This window comes from Pelophylax lessonae (genome assembly GCF_965119305.1).
Source record: "Pelophylax lessonae genome assembly, chromosome: 4".
Lineage (NCBI taxonomy): Eukaryota > Metazoa > Chordata > Amphibia > Anura > Ranidae > Pelophylax > Pelophylax lessonae.
Window position 1 is genome coordinate 281,427,608 of NC_138771.1, and position 21,784 is coordinate 281,449,391.

Sequence of the window (21,784 nt, forward strand, 5' to 3'; positions counted from 1 at the left end):
GTAGAAATATGCTTGCATTAGTAGTTACTGAACAAGTCCTAAAGCTGATGCTTTTGCTGGTGCAACATGCACACTTCATGAAAAGGCCATCATTTAAGTCTATTGCAATATGTAGGCAAAGCACAAAAATTTTACAAGCCCTCTTCACTGCATACAAATGAAGCAATTTTCACCTAAAGGGGTTAATGTATGAGCTACCCATGTTTCACAGGTGGATAAAGTTGAAAATATTCCGCTTTTCCTGTCCCTAAAAAAAAAGAATGACATGTAGTAAGGCATGTTTATTATAGTTTTGCAATGCAAATTTGCTGAGCTGTAAGATTGTATAAGCCTGTACCCCAGTAGAGGGGGTTTAACCAGTTGCCTACTGTGCACTTAAACCCCCTTCCCATCCAGACCAATTTTCAGCTTTCATTGCTGTCACACTTTGACTGACAATTGCGCGGTGATGCTACACTGTACCCATATGAAATTTTTATCATTTTTTTCACACAAATAGAGCTTTCTTTTGGTGGTATGTAATCATCTCTGGGTTTTTTATTTTTTACAAAAAAAAAGAATAAAGACAGAAAATTTGGAAAAAAAAAAAAAAGTTTTTCTTATTTTCTGCGAGTAAATTTTGAAAATAAATTTTTCTCCTTCACTGATGTGCGCTGATGAGGCGGCACTGATGGGCACTGATAGGCTGCACTGATGGGCACTGATGAGGTGGCACTTATGGGCACTGATGAGGTGGCACTTATGGGCACTGATGAGGAGGTACTAATATGCCGCACTGATGAGCACTGATAGGCGGCACTGATAGGCGGCACTGATGAGCACTGATAGGCGGCACTGCTGGGCACTGAGAGGTGGCACTGAGAGGTGGCACTGCTGGGCACTGAGAGGCGGCACTGACGGGCGGCACTAATGGGCACTGATAGGCGGCACTGATGGGCACTGGCGGATGGCACTGATGGACACTGACGGGTGGCACTGATGAGCACTGATGGGCGGCACTGATGAGCACTGATGGGCAGCACCATCAGTGCCCACACTCAGTGCCCATAGTGCTGCCAGTCAGTGCTCATCAGTGCCTAGATGAGCAGGCACTGATGGGCACTGACTGGCAGCACTATGGGCACTGATTGTGGGCATTGATGGGGGGCACTGAGGCGGGCACTGATGGGGGGGCAATTTGTGTATTTTTTTTATCTTTAGTAATCAGGGCACTGGTGATCAGTGCCCTGATTACATTGCTGTGTGTCCCCGGCGCTGTGAGGCTCCCCCTCCTTCCTCACACTGCAGGCTCTGTGTGAGGAAGGAGCGCCGGCGATGAGAGATGATCTCATATGTTTACATATGAGATCATCTCTCATTGGACGGCTTGATCATGTGGTGAATGGCTGCTGTGATTAGCCATTCACCACGATCTGTGATCGGCTGTGTCCAAGGGACACGGCCGACACAGATTCCCCCCCGATGCGCGCGCGCGGGAGCGCGCGGGGAGAGTCTTTCTGGGAGGCCGTTTAAAAACGGCCTCCCGAAAATTCAAGTCCGCGCTGCAGCCGTATATAGGCTGTAGCGCGGATGGCAGGAAGTTAAAGAGGTTGTAAACCCCCCAATTTTTTTCAACCTGCAAGAGAAACACATAATGAGCTAGTATTCATCGCATACTAGCTCATTATGAAATACTTACCTCAGAACGAGCCCCCGCCGTGCTGCCCGCTTACCTCTATGATGGGCGACATGTCCAGTCGCCCGTCTTCCGGGATCCCGGCATCCGGCCATCTGATTGACCGGAGCCGCGGTGACGTCACTCCCGCGCACGCGGGAGCCGATGGTCACGCCACGGGCCTCTGAAGGAACGGCACCAGCGGCCGTTCCTTCAGAGCCCATGCGCCAGTGACGTCACTGGCTGCGTGTAAGGTAAATATCTCCTAAACGGTACATGTTTAGGAGATATTTACAGTACCTATAGGTAAGCCTTATCATAGGCTTACCTATAGGTAAAAGTGTCAGAGGAGGATTTACTTCCTCTTTAAGAGGGGAAGCTTTATCAGAAACCCCCAAAAAAAAAAAAAAAACCTAATGCCATAAAACTTTTTAATTCCAGATTTAATATAATTCTTTCAAAGATTCCTACATTTTCAGCTGCATCTCACTCTAGCCCGATTGACATTCCAAAGCCAGCAGAAACTATTTTAAACATGTATTCTAAAAAAGTGTCCAGATTTACCATAAAATGCGTTGATAGTGTTTAAGCTAAATGAGCTCCTATTTAGGAGACTCCAAAAATTGTAGAATTTGAACAGTTTACAGAGGAGCCTTGTCTTGGGCACTATGACTTGCGTATATATTTGTAAATGTGTTTCATAAACACACAGAGGCTGCTCAGGAAAGAGCACGCATGAGTGCCCCCATGGGCACTCACGGAGGGGTAAGTATAATATGTTATAGAAAAAAAAAAACAGAACCTTTACAATCACTTGAATCTATCCACTGCTATATGTGCTCCAATTTAGGAGACTCTGAAAATGATAGGATCACAGTTTACAAAGGAGCCTTGTCATGGGCACTGCGGCTTACACATATATTTGCAAATATGTGCAAACAAAACCCCCTGATTTTAACATAAACTGTTAGACAGGGTCAATTTGGTTGTTTTGCAGGCTGGCTGGTAAGTGTGCAGTCAAACATTTTGCTTGTTTGTGATTGATAGTGTTTATATGTCTGTCTCCATTAAAGTCTTTCCTTACTGAAATCTTAGCCTCACTTCTCCTTCTTCAAGAACCTAAATTCACATGTGTCTCAGCCAAACCACAGTATTTGGAATATAACATAGCATATTCAAATCCCCATTTCTCTGAACAAATAAAAGGTACAAACTGTTAAAGTTTCTGATGCAATCCTTGAAATTTCAATCTTTACTGTAGCAGTCATGTGGCCAATTAACCTTCCTAGCGGTATTCCCGAGTGTGGCTCGGGGTTAAATTTCAGTGCCAAAAGCGGTAACCCCGAGCCACACTCGGGGTACCGCTAGGAAGGTCAAAGGATCCTGGTAGAGGGGTTACTTACCTTGTCACCGGGATCCAGCGATGTATCTCGGCGGTGTGCAGGGGCGGATCTTCCTCCCGATGCTCTGTGCCCCGGCTTCCATCTCCTGCGACGTGACGTTCGCAGGGGGGTGGAACCGGCGGCAAATTCAAAAGTAAAACACATCAAACACACTGATACATTGCAAAATAAAATGAATTCACATTAGATTGCCCCCCAGTGCCCTTTCCTGCAGTTTTACTGTACTATATATATATATATATATTTATTTATATAAAATATATGTATACGTATATATATAATATATGTATATGTATACATACATACATAAACTTATTTATAGTTATTTATTATATTATAATCTATGATTTTGTGTTTCAAACTTTATCATACCCGAGATGTTATAAAGAAGAACGCACGGTAAAAAAAACAATCATATGTAAATAGTTGGTTTGGGCTGCTCATTCTTAAGAATTACATGCAAAATAATTGTACCGCTTTCAGCACCTAAAATCCGAAAGAATCATACCACCCGGAAGGTTAAAGGGGAGGGATACAAGGGGAAACACTAACTAGCTTACTCTGCCTGAATGCCACCACTCTAAAAGCCCCATCATTTTCTGGGTAATAGGCATCAGAGAGGTTTATAGTCTAGAGCCTCGTACACATTAGTATTTTTTTTTTTTTTGTTCAACCCAGCGGGGCTGAACAAAAAAAGAACTGACAGATCAGGTCAAAGCTGCTGTACTAACTATCCAACCTTAGTACAACGATCTCCCTTGCTATTCTATTGTGTTCTGACAGGAGGATGCCCCCTCCACCAGTACACTCTGTTCTGTCTCAGACATTGGCTGAGAGCAATGATCAGGATCCAATCGGCAGACCTTTTTCGGTCATGCCCCTTCGACAGAAGCCAAGCCAACTATACTACTGTATACAAACTATGATTTCTACCAAATCTATTTGCAAATGCACAATTTTTGAAGTATAAAATATAAAAGTCAAATGATTCATCTTGTTCTCAATTTGTACTTTGAGTGCATTTGACAATTTCTTACCAAATCACATAATGAATAATTAACTCTGCATCATATTAGAGGGATTGATATTGATTTACTTATGGCAAATAGGCTGTTCACTTTGCAATTGTAATTGCACTTTGCAAAGAAAATTTTCCCCAAAGCCTAATGAATGTGGTGAAAGAATACCCAATCGCATGCAAGGAAAAAAAAAAAAAGAAAACTACAATTGCTTGCACATGATTGGATGATGGAAACCAGTAAAACTTCACCTTATTCACTAAACTCTAGGGAAAACTCCCTTGCAAAGTTTTTGCCTTAAGTAAATCAACCCCATTTCTTTAAAGCCTGGTACACACAGGCAGTTTTTTTTTTTTTTTTTCAACCCAGGTCTCTGTACTAACTATGCAATCAGCGATCTCCCCTGCTGTGCTATTGTGCTCTGCCAAAACACACTTCTGATCAGATGCCAATTGACTGCTGGTTTGCCAGCATGCTTGTATGCACTGTACACACAGGCCAAAAGGTGGCCGTTGGCTGCCAAACTGACCATTCTTAGACAATTTTTAACCAACGTGTACCTAGCTTAACTGCTGCAAAACAAATATCTAAAGGGGTTCACTATCTAAAATGTCATAAGGAGGATTTAATGTTTAGTAATGTTAGGGTGGAAATGTTAAATGACGCAAGTCCCAGTGTGATTGCAGATATAAAACAATTAGACAGCATGTTAAATACCAACTGTAAAAGTCCTTAAGTGTCCTTTATGAGGGAAATCTAAAGATGGTTAAAATTAACCTAATTTACAGTAATTATAATGTAGTGGCAGTGGAACGTGGAGCCTTGTATATCCTCACGTCCTAATAAATCCTTGGGCCTATTAAATTTTATGTTAGAGCAACTGAATACACTCTGTAAATGTATAGACTTTTTTCATCCTTTTTTCATTTAAGAGCCGGTTCACACTGGGGCGACCTGTCAGGCGACCTGGTCGTCTGACAGGTCGCCGTAGGTCGCCTGCCATAGAGAAGCTGTGGACCCGTTCTAATAGGTTGCTCCGACTTAGAAAAAGGGTCCGGAGCTTCTTTGGGGTGACCCGGAGCGACCTGCATAGACTTCAATGTTATGAAGTCCGTGCCGGCCGCTCCGAGGTCGCGGTGCGAGCAGCGCACCGCGACTTGTGAGGTCGCCCCGGCAAGTCGGATCGCTGTAATGTGAACTGGCTCTAAGACGTTCTAAATTTTTATACACTGTTGGATGATGGGGAAATCAATGCAAATTCGCATCTATTATTCTAACACAATATATTTTAATAGCAACATTTCTTATTATCGAAAATGTACAACTTGGTTAGTCCTCCTGTTTTTCTTTGATGAAAGGGCACCTGGTGTACAGTGTCTCATATAGAGTTTGAATGTTGTCTATCAAAATGACATTGATTATGTGGAGTTCATCCAAGGTCTGTAAGCATGTTATGAAGAACATAACCCCTACTGAAGAAGTTGAACGCTACTGAAGCTCTGACGTAACGCATATAGGGGGGCAGAGCCTGCATACCTGACGCCGCGCTTCCCTCTGTCCCGATTCAGTGTGATTATCTTTGTCTGCCATACAAGCGAGCACTGCTGAGTGCCGCTGAATGTGAGTACCACCATTTACTTAATAAACTGTGGAAAACATACAGAGAGCACTATATTTGTCCTTTATGTGTTTCCCTGAACATGCCTACCCTGAGTTCTGAGGTGCAAGACTGAAGCAAGTTCCCTCTGGTCTGTGTCTTGTTGATCTATGCTGTGCTGACCCGGTGAATGGCGGAAGGGAGTCCTCTTGTCTCTATTGCTGATCAATGTGATTACTGACCTGTTGTGGGTCTGAGGCTGAGGCCAATTCACTCAGTGGAGGGATTCACACACTGTGGTGGTTATTGGAGTTCCTTTTGGATATTTCTTCACCATTTTGTTTGGACACTTATGGACAATTAATATGTTTCACGGATCATTTAGCACTACATTAGACACCTAATTTTATCTATAACACAGAGATAGAGAGGGTAAAAAAGGGGGAGGGGTATGTTTGTATATTAAGAACAGTATACAGGTAAATATGAGGGATGATATTAATAATGGAGCTATGGACGAGGCAGAATCCCTATGGGTAGAGCTTCAAAGGAAAGGCACGGTGGGGAAGGTAATATTGGGCGTATGCTATAGGCCCCCAAACCAGAGGGAGGAGGGTGAGGCAGACCTCATGTTACAGATAGGATTGGCAGCAAGGATGGGAAATGTCATTATAATGGGGGACTTTAATTATCCAGATATAGACTGGGCAGAAGGAACCGCGCATTCAGCCAAGGCTCGGCAGTTCCTAAATGTTTTGCAGGACAATTTCATGGGTCAGATGGTGAATGCACCGACAAGAAACAATGCGGTACTTGACCTACTGATTACCAACAATACAGACCTGCTCACGGATATAGAAATACGGGACAACTTAGGGAACAGTGACCATAGGTCAATTGGTTTCAGTATTAATTACAGTAATAGGAAACACAAGGGTAATATAAGGACACTGAATTTCAAAAGAGCCAATTTCCCTAAACTGCGCTCACTGCTAGAAAATATCAAATGGGATAGAACCCTGGGAACAAAGAACACGGAGGAAAAATGGGAGTGCTTCAAGAGCATACTTAACAAGGGGGTGGGCCAGTGCATTCCACTGGGAAATAAATTTAAAAGAGCAAAACTAAACCCTGGGTGGCTAAACTCCAACATAAAAATGTATATTAGAGCTAAAGAAAAGGCCTTCAAAAAATACAAGACTGAGGGGTCATTGGCAGCATTTAAGCATTACAAAGAGTGCAATAAGAAATGTAAAGATGAAATCAGGGCGGCTAAAATAGAACACGAGAGACATATAGCGGAGGAGAGTAAAAAGAACCCCAAGAAATTCTTTAAGTATATAAACAGTAAGAAAGCAAGGCCAGAACACATTGGCCCCATAAAAGATGATAAAGGAAAAATGGCCACTGAGGACAGAGAAAAGGCGGAAGTGTTAAATAATTTCTTTTCTTCAGTCTTCACAAATGAATCGGGGGGCTACATGAACCCCGCTTGTAAGGCCGAACTAAATAATACACCTCAGGAAGTGCCGCCATGGCTAACAGAGGATAGACTTAGAGCTAAACTAGAGAAACTTAACATAAATAAATCCCCGGGACCGGATGGCTTGCACCCAAGGGTTCTAAATGAGCTCAGTCAGGTGATTGCCAGACCATTATTCTTGATCTTTAAGGATAGTTTACAGACAGGTATGGTGCCAGCTGATTGGAAAAAAGCCAACGTGGTACCAATATTTAAGAAGGGGCCGAGATATATCCCGGGTAACTATAGGCCGGTCAGCCTAACATCTGTAGTCTGCAAAATTTTGGAGGGGATGATAAGGGACCACATACAAGACTTTAGTAATGAAAACGGTATTATAAGTAGTAATCAGCATGGATTCATGAAAAATCGTTCATGCCAAACCAATCTATTAACCTTCTACGATGAAGTGAGCTGCCACTTAGATAAAGGTAAGCCTGTGGATGTGGTGTATCTGGACTTTGCAAAGGCCTTTGACACCGTTCCCCACAAACGCTTACTGTACAAACTAAGGAAGATAGGTATGGACCATAAGGTGAGTACCTGGATAGAGAACTGGCTCCAGGGGAGAGTACAGAGGGTGGTGATTAATGGGGAGTACTCGGATTGGGCGGGTGTGGAAAGTGGGGTCCCCCAGGGTTCTGTCCTGGGACCAATCCTGTTTAATTTATTCATAAATGATCTAGAGGAGGGGATATCTAGTACAATCTCAGTATTTGCAGATGATACTAAATTAGGCATGCCAATATCTTCTATGCAGGATGTGGAAATCTTGCAAGCAGACCTGAACAAAATAACGGGGTGGGCAACTACATGGCAGATGAGATTTAATGTAGAAAAATGTAAAGTAATGCACTTGGGGGCCAGAAACCAGAAAGCAAGCTACTCACTAGGGGGGGAACCTCTGGGTGAGTCTAGGATGGAAAGGGACCTGGGGGTACTGGTAGACAACAGGCTTGGAAGTGGCATGCAATGCCAAGCCGCTGCAAGCAAAGCCAACAGAATACTGGGTTGTATAAAAAAGGGGATTCACTCCAGAAATAAAGAGATTATTCTTCCACTCTACAAGACTCTGGTCCGGCCACATCTGGAGTATGCTGTCCAGTTCTGGGCACCGGTCCTCAGGAAGGATGTGCTGGAACTGGAGAAAGTCCAGAGAAGGGCAACAAAAATAATTAGGGAAATGGAGGACATCGGCTATGAGGAAAGACTACAAGCACTGAACCTATTCTCTCTGGAGAAGAGACGCTTGAGGGGGGATATGATATCAATGTACAAATACTGTACTGGCGACCCGAGCATAAGGAACAAACTATTTAGAGTAAGGGAATACAATAAGACACGTGGCCACTCACTAAAACTAGAGGAAAGGCGGTTTAACCTTAAAGTGCGTAAGGGGTTCTTCACTGTAAGAGCGGTAAGGATGTGGAATTCTCTTCCGCAAGCAGTCGTATCAGCGGGGAGCATTGATAGTTTCAAAAAACTATTGGATGGACACCTTAAAGACCACAACATACAGGGGTATACAATGTACGGTTAAAAGCAAACACACACACATAGGTTGAACTGGATGGACTTGTGTCTTTTTTCAGCCTCACTAACTATGTAACTATGTAACTATGTAACACTATTTGTGCATTTATCTGGCGCATCACTTCTTAGTAGCTTGTGATATAAAGAACATTAGTCTATAATTCAGAATATAGTAGGCTTTGCCCCTCAAGATACATGTTGGTTAGCTGAATATTTAAAGCTGAACTCCAGGCAAAAAAAAAAACATTGAATTCTTACTTGAATTTTGCTGCACTTTGTGCATTTCTACCAGATCTGTGCAACAATCCAGCATGAAAAAACTGCTAAACGTAGCTTCTCTGCAGGAGTTTCCTGTAATAAAGACTCTATGCTTATTTTGGGTGACTGATTTTATTTCTACACTCCATTAGTTTTCTGCAGGCAGGCTGTAGTGTTGTGTCGCACTCACAGATCTGGCTATGTGACGCACAGTGATGATATCACCACTACTTTTTCAATGTGATATCTGGGTTTGCAACTGTATTTAGTGCATACAATGTGGATTTATACACTTTGTGTTTATTAAAGAATATATTTACGTACACATTTGTGTGGTTGAAATGTAGCTTTAAACAATACATTGGAAAATTGACAGAACTCTCTTGAAAATGTGCCTGCTTTGCTGTTGGGCCTTTTCAGCTGTCATGGGGATTTATAGACTAAAAAGAGGTATTTTGTTATCAAAATGTTAATAATATTATTTTTTGGGGGGGGGGGGTACCTCTCTTGCAGGGTGGAAGCACTCTATGAGCTAATTTAAAATCTATGAGTGATTCCTGCAGTCTCTCCAGAAGGTTGTTAAACAGGGATTGGAGTGCGTGTTGTATTTATTTAGGCTCCACTGACTATGATATGGCTCAAATTCTTAAATGATGGCAAAGGTCCCTGTTTTCAAGGTCCTTGACTTGTCCTTGACTGTAATTTGAGCAGGTGGATATTGTATTGAAAGGACTTCTTGCACCACTGTTAGTCAGGCTGTGACTGAACTGAGATCCTCCTCGAGGTATGAAATGGCTAATAACAAAACATTTTTTATTTCCATCGCTATGATGTAGAGATATGTCATCATGGGCATTTGCTGGATTCGTTCTAGCAATCTTGAGTCATGTCAGGAAGGTTGAATGCACGACTGTGCTGGAGATACATGCATTCAATGTGAAATCCTTTTGATCTTCCACTACAGGTACCCAAGCCAATCCTTGTCCTGTTTCACCCTGTCTCCCGGGGGGTATTCGGCAAGGAATGTAAAGGAAGCCCTTTCACGTACCTCTCTTCCACAAGGTTAATGACAGATTATCTATATATCATGGTCTTCTGCTTGCTCATCTGGTCCACAGAAGGAAAAACATGGCATAGTGGGGAGCTTGGGCCTTGCGAAGATTCCAATGTCTCTACCTGATGAGACCTCAACAATTCAGGTACATTGCACTCTAGTCGTGTGTGCAGGGTCTTATCAGGGACCCCCCCTCCTTCCCCACTGTGTCAGGGCCTCACCACTAAACAGGGGAAGGGAAAACAGTCCTTGTGAATGTGTACATTAAAGCCATGCAAGATTTTGAGTGCAAATAACACACTTTAGGACAGTGGTTCTCAACTCCTGTCCTCAGGACCCACTAACAGGCCAGATTTGCAAGATAACTGAGATACAGCACAGGTGATATAATTTGCTGCTTAGTGATTGCAGTATTCTAGTCTGCTTCTCCCCAAGGTAATACTTAAAATCTGGCATGTTGGTGGGTCCTGAGGATAGGAGTTGAGAACCACTGCTTTAAGAAGACATATACCTATACAGACATATACTGTAAAAAAAAACACATAGTAACACAAAATGTTTTTTTTTTTTATAAATAGCTCATTTATCAATAGGGTGGACACAAGGAAGCAATATGCACAGTTTGACTTTGCATACATATGCCTTTTATTAACCAATGAAATATGAATTAGGGCTATAGCACTTGGTTCCTTTGTCATTTATATACACTGACCAGGGGGTACTTTAACATTGTACTATACTCTGGACTCCTGGATAACTATAATGTAGGGACCCCAGCATTATATCATAGCTTTTAAATCTAAGTGCAATCTTGTTTTATTTCTGGATATACACTCTTTAAAACAGTGGTTTTTACATGCTAAATTTACACTACCTACAACATCAAGAATGAAAATAGAAATCGCACTTGGGTTAAAAAAGATTCATGAATCATAGGTGTCATATCACCATTCATTCTGTAATTTCAAGCCATCAGACGCCATCAGAAATACAAATAAAACAGCTGTAAAACTAATTAAGCATTAACAGGCTCTCTGGAACACTGAAAACATTTATGGTGCTGAAAGTAGTATTTTTCCAATGTCTTTTCTGTTTGAATAAGTGATATGCATGTGAATGTGACATACAGCATATGACTAGAAAGGTCTTGCCAAAAATGATACTTAGCAAGTTGCTTCGAACTGTGCATTGTACTTCTTGTTACCAGTAAGCATACCAATAGACATACTAATTCTAGTGAAGCTGGAATGTAAGGATTTTTTACTTTGCATGTTAACGTTCCTTTTAGGGGTGCCATTAGAACGAGTTTTAACACAGACAGAAAAAATGTAACACTCCACCTATACTGTATATGGCACTACAAAATAACAATAGCTACTTGCAGTCTAAAACAAATATGCACATCAACACTAAGGCCGGCCATAAGCAGTTTCAAATTCCTGCTGAACCAGCTGAGACTCAATTTGATCGATCAACTTGGGTACAACCAGCCTTCCAGATTCACTTACGATTATCGCTAACGGCTGCTATAGCTGGACAGCTTCCCCTGCCACAATTGCTAATTCCCCTGTCAGCACTGTCTGTGCTGAAGGGGGAATTGTGCGAATTTAGTTCCTGCAACCTATGGTTGCAGGAACTAAATTTGCACCGTGTATGGCCGGCCTATGAACAAAACTTGCATCACTTCTTTGGCAATGTATGTTTATAAGATAAGCAGTGTCCTCCACCTCAAATTAAATATAGACATACCAGAAAGTTGGACCTCGAGACGATTGCGGAGGATAAATGGCACTCTATCATGCGATATCATGCAGGTCCCTGCAGCACAAGGATATGGACCCAACCTAACATTCATTAACTTTTTTTTTTTTAAGCTCCCAAAATCCAGGGCAAAATCTATTTTGATCTAGGTAAGCTATGCTGAAGTGGAGAGAGCAGGCATATACACAAAGTATGTCAGGATGTAAGGACCTGAGCTGTATTTTAAAGTGTATCTGACCCCCAAGAAAAAAAATGAAAAATACTGCAGCTAACCAGTTTTATACTGTTTGTGGTGGCTGATTTAGTTTTCCTTATTCAAGCTTTTTTTCACCTGATGATCCTGCCAGTAACATGCATCCTGTGCTGGGGTGACAACACTTATTCACTGTATTGTATTTTGAAAAAGCAACATTGTAACCGTAGGGAAGGAAGTACTAGGGTTATGAAACACTTACCCCTCTTCCCTTTCCCATAACATATAGGTAGCTGTTCTGTAGTTCACTAAGGGAAATTGGCAGGACTGGTAAAACTGGGTGAGATAGCACTGCGCAAGTGCACAAGACACAGGACAGTATTAGATTTCAACAAGTATTGTTTTTATGGAACAGATATAGCAAAGCAATTTCAATTATCTATTTCACAGAGCAGAAGGGAGCACATAATAGAAGTTTGTTCTTAGAGTTTACGCTTTAGAGGAAATTTGTCTTGAGAGAAATATGTGGGCTATCATCACCGATCTTCTGAAAATTTGAGTTGCCTGGGTGTCATACTAATTCTCATTGATACTTTGGTTTTAGTACTTTTTGAGTTGCTGACCCAACATAGGTATGCAGATCAGGGGTTCTAACGTCATTGGTTGCACACTTGGTCTAGGTAAGTGATACAGAAATCAATAAAGCCAGAGTTTCAGCATGATAACATGACAACTAGCACTTTTGGCTAGATGGTTGGAATGATCTCAATACTGGTTTCCTTTTAAACTGTTCTCTGCTGAAAAGAAAATAGGAAAATGCTTTAGTTGGTTATACTGTATATAGGTGCTCTAAAGTTACTTAAAGTAACGATAATATTTATAAACAGTGTTCTAAAGTTTAATTAATCTAGAGTTATGCATTCAAAATAATTTTTTTAATGATATTATAAAGCATTTTTTACACATATATTGAAAATATTTCTTGCAGAGTGGGTGAACAATATGTGGTAGAAAGAGGCGCTGTTTAAAAACCAAATTTGTGCTGAAAATCACTAACATCTATGTTGATAAAAATTATGAGTAATAAATATGTCTAATTAATAACACATACAGCAATTAATGTCAATAAATAAGTATAACAAATAAATTAAATAAAAATCAACACAAGACATATGCGTGATATATTGCTCCCAAATAAATACAAAAAGTGCTTAGTGCATGAATAGAACAGTCCAACTAAAAGAATATAGCAAGTAAAGGTGCCTAAAGTCTGATGGTTAGTGATGAAGAAGGATGACTGCCAAAGCACCCACACCATGTAGAAAAGTTATGGAACACTTTTCACCCTGTGGGTAGATGGAAAATGATATATGCTCACCAGAAGGATTCAGGCCACCAGGACCTATATCGCTTTAAAAATGGATGGGTGCTCTGTCCACAATAGCACCCTATTTGTCTTCCCGCAATCAGAGTTCATGTATACATAAGGAACACAGAGATAGATAATAGTGTAACTCCGTTTTATTAATAGTCCAACAGATAATAAATAATTGAGCTTACATTAATAAGTGCCCATACTGGATCTGGTGAGAACCGCCACAAAGATAAGGAAAACGTATCCCCCCCTTTTATAAGGTGATAAAAAAATCAATGTATAATACCATGTTTAATATCACATATACAAATATTGAGTTATAAAAAAAATACAGTGAATAAATAAACCACATGGTGGTACGGCGATACGTATGAGTATATACATGTACTATATGTTATTAATAAGTAAGTACTATTTATTCATTGTATTTTGTTATGACTCAATATGTGTATATGTAATAATAAATATGATATTATACATTCATTTTTCATCACCTTATAGCTGTATGATTCAATTAAAGTACAGAATCTCCCTCCTCCTTTATCTGTACAGGGGATGGAGGCATATGACTCTACCCAGTCATTGCATTAGTTAAAGTCCCACTTATCCCCCCTTCTCAACTGGCAATGTAAACAACAAACACAAAGTCTCAGGGCAAATCATCCCAACACCTGTTAGTCTCTGATGGCCTGATAGGGATCTGATGTGTGTAAAGAAGATCCCAACAGTCCTTAAAGTAATGACAATCTCAGGCCCATCGAAGGTAAGATATCAGTCAATCAATCTGTAGGTTTCAATATGCAGCCCTCTTGAAAGATTCGACTAATCATCTGTATAAGGCCCCTTTCACACATGCTGTCCGTTTGTCCGTTTTTCATCCATCCGTTGATGAAAAACGGACATCAATGTATCTCTATGTAAAAACGGAAGACAATGGATGATCATCAGTTAACATCCGTTTTCTTCCACTTCTGTCAATGTCCGTTTTTTTTGAACGGATGAATGCCCTATTTTTCATCCGTTAAAAAAGCGGATCGGACGAAAAACGGATGACAACTGATGAAAAACTGATGACTACGGATGAAAACGGATGACAACGGATGACAAACGGATGAAAACGGATGAAAAAACGGATGACAACGGATGAAAAACAGATAACAACTGATGAAAAACGGATAACAATTGACGAAAAACGGATCACAACTGACGAAAAACGGATCACAACTGACGAAAAACGGATAACAACTGACGAAAAACGGATCACAACTGACGAAAAACGGATCACAACTGACGAAAAACGGATCACAACTGACGAAAAACGGATGGAAAAATGGATGAAAAATGGATGAAAAACGGATGAAAAATGGATGAAAAATGGATGAAAAATGGATGGAAAACGGATGGAAAACTGATACATTTTGACGTGACTGAACTGATGAACTGAACGGAACGTATGTGTGAAAGGGGCCTAAGGATAGCATAATCCCAATAATATCAGTAAACCAATGGAGAAAAGTCCTGATGGTCTAAAAAAACGATGTTTATTACTGGCAATATAGTCCAAACATAAGAAATTGCTACAAGCAGATAATATGAAAAAAAAAAAAAAAAATGAATGGTATGCATGCTTGTATCATATCCAACCATTTATCATGTACCTTATCATCACAGTCCAAAATATAGTTATTAGGCGTTTATTTATTTTTGAAGTAGCTGATACACATAGTATTTTTACAACCTGGATAGATGTTTTCATAGAGACCCTGTTTTGGACTGAAGCCACATTCCTAGGTAATGTTAATTCAGGACTCCACAAGAATAACAATAGAAACCCTTACTAACAATACTAGCGACTGTTTATTATCAACAACAACTATAAAAGCTTTTTAACTTGAAACTACCTTTTCGTATGCAAAGGGTTATTTGAGCTCTCAGCGGCTTTTCCCATGACTTTTTACACATATAAAACCATTAATCTTTGAAGTTCCTCCCATTCTTGTTGTAACTCCTAGTTACTGTAATGTGGTACATATTTGTCTTGCCTTAACTCTTCCTTATTCAGAAGAATGAATGTGTACATCTTGATCTATACAGAGTTCATTAGGATACCAAATGGCAAGAGTAAAGCACTTCTTTGAAGGTACTGTAATAAATGAGTGTTTCCTGAGGCTAAGGCTGAATAATACAATATGGTGCTGAATGAGTAACCACCTATTTGATAGTCATTCTATAGAATAACAAAACAGTGGCATTTAGGAACCTGACTTAGAGCAAACATAAAAGCATAGTGAGTACAAAGTAACAAGTTAAAAGCTACGAGATCCTGTTTTTTCTTCTTCTCTGTGATTTAGTGCATAATGTCAGTTTGTAAAGGTAGCCATGGATATAGGAACGCCGTCGGACATGAAGGCAATTGACAAACAACCTAACCACATATTTCTCTGCCCAAAACACACATCTTTTTAATTGCTAAAGAATGCATGCTTGTGATGCTGAGAGTATCTGGCCTGCTCCAGGTCCACTTGCCCCCCCCCTCCCCCGCTTCTTGCTGTCATTAACCTAAAACTAGCTCTCAGATACTTAGTATTTCTCTCTTTCTCTGTTTAACAGGCCAGTGATATCATTCACCTTCCACCCTAAAGTCATAGCCAAAGGGCCATAACTGTGCAAAGCGAGGAGGTATAGCCTGCCCATAGCTAAGTGATGTTGCACCTGGAGCTGCAAGATATAGCTGCCCAAGAAGACTCATTTTCATAATCTCGCAAAAGTATGTAGATAACTTGAAGGTAGTGTGCTACCAAAATCCTGAAATAAATTGGAAGCAAAAACCCCCTTCCTTGTGGGACTTTAGAGGTAACAGTGAAAAATGTATTTAAATTTAAATATAGATAGTAGAAACATCATCATATCACCAAATATTGCATAGATTGATTGACTTGTTGACTACCATAAAAATCATACAATACAATCATTAGTGCGTGTTATACAAAATACTGTTGGCGGGGTGTTTGACAGAATCCGACGCGTTTCAAAGGTTGTCAAATACAAAATTCTTCCTCAGGGAATCTGCATACACTCCTGAAAAGCATAATATAGTATAAATTATAAGTCCCACAGAGGACATAGAGGTATAAATACTGCAGTGGTATTTACATCAATACAGATCAAGACAAATATGCATCCGTGACCATTCCCTCCCAGGAGATGTATAAACTGGAGGGCAACCTCTTTGAATCTTCATTATTTTCTTCTTTTATATTATTGAAAAGCATCATAACAGGTGAACCTCTTTGACTCACCTACCTAATTAGTAACTAAATCTGTTAATTTTTCTTTTAACAATGATCACATGACTTACTCACTGCTTTCAGTTTAAAGAATTATCCATAATTTAATACACCTGACTCTAGCTTTCAGATCTGGGAGATTAGGTGTATCCCCTGGAGGGCAATCTTGTGGGGTGCTATTTCTGCAGGTATGTGGCTCAACTGCACTGGATATTCCATCAAGGTGCTCTATGGGCTCTCCCTTTTTTTTTTTGTGTGTGGGGAGAGGGGAGGGGTGGAGTTTCTTTTGGGGGTGGTATTGAGGGAGATATGTACTGGCGGGAAATGGGAGGTTTCCTAGGAACACCCTGGGAGGGAATGATCGCGGATGCATATTTTTCTGACACAAAAGAATTTTGTCTTAATACAAAGAATGCATTAAGATGAAAAAAAACCTTTAGATTTTCGAACCAAAGTGGTTCTAAAGGCTGAAGGTTTTTTACCTTCATACATTCTCATAGACACACAGAGGCGGCTCAGGAGCATGGGATCACTCAGTAGGGGGGAGGAACCAGGAGTGCCAGTGGGGGACCCGAGAAGAAGAGGATCGGGGTTGCCCTGTGCAAAATCGTTGCACAGAGCAGGTTAGTATGATATGTTTGTTATTTAAAAAAATCTGAACCATTAAAAAAAAAAAAATATGTATATATATATATATACCTTATGGTATTAACAAATTGTTAATTGTACTATGTCAAGAAACATCAATAAAAATTTTGAACCATAAAAAAAAAAAAAAAATTTGAATCTTTACAACTTTAACTATTTAATGCTGTATGTAACTATTGAACCTTAGACAGACACAAGCTCAATCCGTTGCCTCAACAGCAATTGACAAAAACCTTTTCTCAACACAAAGCAAGAGACCAACAACAACACCCCCTACATGCTCAGAGACTGAACAGATCCTATCTGCGGACCCAGACGCATGAGACCCTTTTTGCTGAGTTGAGAATGTACAGACACTAATGCTTGAGATGGCTTTTCTTACTTCTAAAACAGCTTTGCCCAGGGACTTAGTTATGTATCATGCCACCCTCACTTGACACTGAAATATATGGGAATCTGATGGCAGCAGCAAGCTAAAAATTACGAATGGCATTTCTCAATCCTCCAACCCACTCTTAACAGCTCCATTTTTACTGAGGTGTATGAGATGTCTGGATACTGAATGTTAATAGCTGCTCCAGGATGATGTCTAAATGGGTTTTTCATTTTTTTGTACAATATATCTATAACCTAATGTCTGATGAGACTACTCTAGTATGCACATGATAATTCACACAGGCTAGCAATATTGGAAGGCGACAGGTTCCCCCAATAGCCCAAAAAAATACTTACAGTATACAAATACATAAGGCTCAACCTGCTATCTCCAACTATGCCATACAGAGATCACAAAATGTTTCTACATTCCTAAATAACATTTCTGTGAAAGACTTATTCTGTATACCCTTATTAATGTATGGTCAGGATCACATATACTCTCCCCCTTATTCTTCACCTACCCTTCCTAGTTCTCCTTCAACACCACTCTACAAGTAGATAGGTTCCCAAAGACACTTTTTCCTGACTATAGAAAGGAAAAAGTACAGAACAAAATTTTCTTAGTTATAACCTACTTTCGCAGATGGAAGAACAAGTTTGGCTTATCATATTAATAATGAAATTCTGGCTCATTATGACTAATAAACCATGTCACATCAACCCTCACCCCCTCACCCCCCATTCCCTTTCAGTTTCCATGATCTGAAAAGCTACAACCTAAAGGCCAAATGGAGGTTGTGTCTTCACCGTGCTCTAGCCTAGCCAATGATGGTGTTTTTGCTCCAATCTGCCTTGGATCAGGGGAAGGGATGCACTTTGCAATCTTTACCCTGGGTGTCAGAAACTCTTGTCCCTAAACTAATTACAATATTCTAAGCACAGCTGGGACCAGTAAATAAAAAATGTTCTGTGTAGAAGAGGGTATTCTTGCAGAGAACTTTTACTTTGGGCTTCAAAATCTAAAGCAGCCTTTCTCAACCAGGGTTACATAGAATCCCTGAGCAATGAGCAATTTCTGCCACACAGCTAAATATAATCTTTTACTTATTTGCAAGCAGGGCGATACTTTCCAATGAGCATTAGTAGGGAGCGTTCTTCCCAGTGACCATCACACTAATGTACTGTGAGCTGTAGATAGCATAGTTGTTAGTAGGGCTTCCTGGAGACCAGAAAGTTATTTCAAGGGTTTTTTCATGCTAAAAAGGTTGAGAAAGGCTGGCCTAGAGGCTCCCGTGATTCCAATCTGGTCCTTGGTGTGCAGCTATTAGAGAAGAGCATTCAGGTTTTTAAGCTGTAGCTTTTTAGTGCCTCATTAACTTGTGTGCTACATGATAAACCTGTAGTTATAATAGACCTCCACCCACATCAATGTAGCAGTTCAAGGCTGTCATCTGTGAAAGATAAGAGTATTAGGCTATTTATGAGATTGTCAGTTTCCAGCTAAATGTACCAAGCAGTTTGTAGGTCTATCATTTGCTGGATAAGCATGCTCAACATTTTAACTTTTGTTCTACTAGAGATAGACAGTTGAGCAGTGTATTATTTCATGCTATACAGAATCTTCTTTGCCTGAATGTCACGTATTTGTTATCTAAGTGTACATTACACAGTAATTATTGTTGTTCCTGTTAAGAAGCAGTAAAGATCCAGAGTCATTCCTTTGCATGTGTGATGTGAGTCATTCCTTTGCAAAAGGAACAATGTTTAAAATCATCCAGCCTGGGTTCACACTATTGTGAATGCAGACATCAAATGTGATTTGCACAAGGTTCAGGAACCTTTTTTTCCCCGCACTGGAATCGGATCACATGGGTGTTTACATCCATGCGATCCGATTCCTGTCTGAGTTAACAGTTCGCACTGCCATCTGCAAACTGATCTGGGGGTGTCATTAACCACTTGACGACTGCTCACTGTGCCTCTACTGCGGCACAGTGGCTCGTTATCGTCCAGCGACGTAGTACTACGTCGCTGGACTCCTCCCCTTGTGGGCGGCGCTCGCGCGCCGCCGGAGGCTCGCTCCTGCTGTATTCATTCACAGCGGGAGTCGGGCCAGGGGAGGAGCAGCGGCGATCGCCGCTGCTCTTCCCCAATCGTCGGGGAATCGAGTTTGGAGATCCGCCCGCTTGTGTAAACAGAGCGGGCGGATCTCCTCAATGACAAACAGTGACAGATTGCAGGGTTCAGCATAGCTGAACATGCGATCTGTCCTTGTGTTACATAGTCACCCCCCCCCCCACACACGTTAGTAAGCACCAGGCATACATTAACCCCTCCCTCTCCAATAAAATTAACCCCTTCCCTGCCAGTGTAATTTTTACAGTAACAGTGCATATTTATAGCAATGATTACTATAGAAATTTCACTGGTACCCCCAAAAGTGTCAAAAATGTCAGTCAAGGGTCCGATCTGTCCGCCGCAATGTCGCAGTCCCACACAAAATAATCGCAGATCGCCGCCATTACTTGTTAAAAAAAACACCAAAAATGACAGAAATCTTTCCCTTCGTTAGTAAACGCAATAACTTTTGCGCAAACCAATCAAAAAACGCTTATTGGGATTTTTTTTACCAAACATAGGTAGCAGAAAACAAATTGGCCAAAAATTTTAAAAAAATTTAGATTTTTACATTTTTTGGGGGGGAATTTCATATAAAAAATGTGAAAAATATTGTTATTTTTTCAAAATTTACGCTCTTTTTTTGTTTATAGCGCAAAACGTAAAAATTGCACGGGTGATCAAATACAACCAAAAGAAAGCTCTGTTTGTGGGAAAAAAAAGGACGTAAATTTTGTTTGGGTACGGCATCGTACGACCGCGCAATTGTCAGTTAAAGTTGCACAGTGCCGAATCACAAAAAGTGGCCTGGACGTAAGACAGTAAAATCCTCCGGTGGTAAAGGGGTTAACTATGTATTGACACCCACAGCGGTTCACAGAGGGCAGTGTGAACTGCCTGCAGGGGAGATACGATGCAGGAACCCGCACTAGAATCGCGCTCATTCCTGCATCGCAGTAGTGTGAACCCAGGCTAAAGGACCATTATTGCAAAAAATATTGCATTGTCTTAATTATATGCTGTTATTGCATGAAATTATAGTAAATGGTATATTTATTTCTTTATTTTATGTACAGATATTTATATTTTTCTTCATGTTTACATGCAAAAAAAAACTGTATAGCAGAAATGACAGGCTTTAGGACAAGCTATATGACTCCCAGGTAAGCATGATCAGCTGTAGTTATGTTTTCTTGTGTAAATAAAAGATATAAGCCTAGATTCACACTTTTGCACTGTGGTGTGTTGTGGTAACATGCACAATACTACAATGCAAGTTAAAACATATTACATTTATGGCAAATGCTGGATTTGTACACTTTCTCAAAATGTTCTGAATAAAAGTCATTGAAGATGAAAACATATTATATGCGTAAATACATTGCAGTATATTGGCACTACAATTCACTAAGGCAATGTAGTTGCAAGGCACATGAACTGCAGTGCACCAAAATGCATGGTAACACTATTGTGCATATGCTGACTTGCCAAAATGGTGCATGTCCTTTATTTTGGATATTTTGGTGCATTGTCAACTTATTCATTTGAAAGGTTGCCTTACTGCAATGCACAAAAAACTGTGTATAAGTACATGCATTAGCACATTGAATCGGAAAAGCGTGCGCCCATCCTAAATCTTCCCAGTGGATATACAGTCAGTGACAACAAATGAAAAACTCTTGCTTGCTTTATCTAAAATGAAAAAAAAAATAGGATATAAGGTGAGGATATGTATTGTATATCCTCCAGGGGTTCCAGATTTAGCAGTTGATGACAAGTTCGCACCAGAACATCTCGAACATGGAAATATTTCTAGGGAACATGCAAACTCTATTAAAGTCTATGGGACACGAACATGAATAATCAAAAGTCCTCATTTTAAAGGCTTAGTTATTGCCATAAAAAGTGTATGGGGACCTGGGTACTGCTCTGGGGGACATGTATCAATGCAAATTTTTTTTTTAAAACAATCGTTTTTACAGGA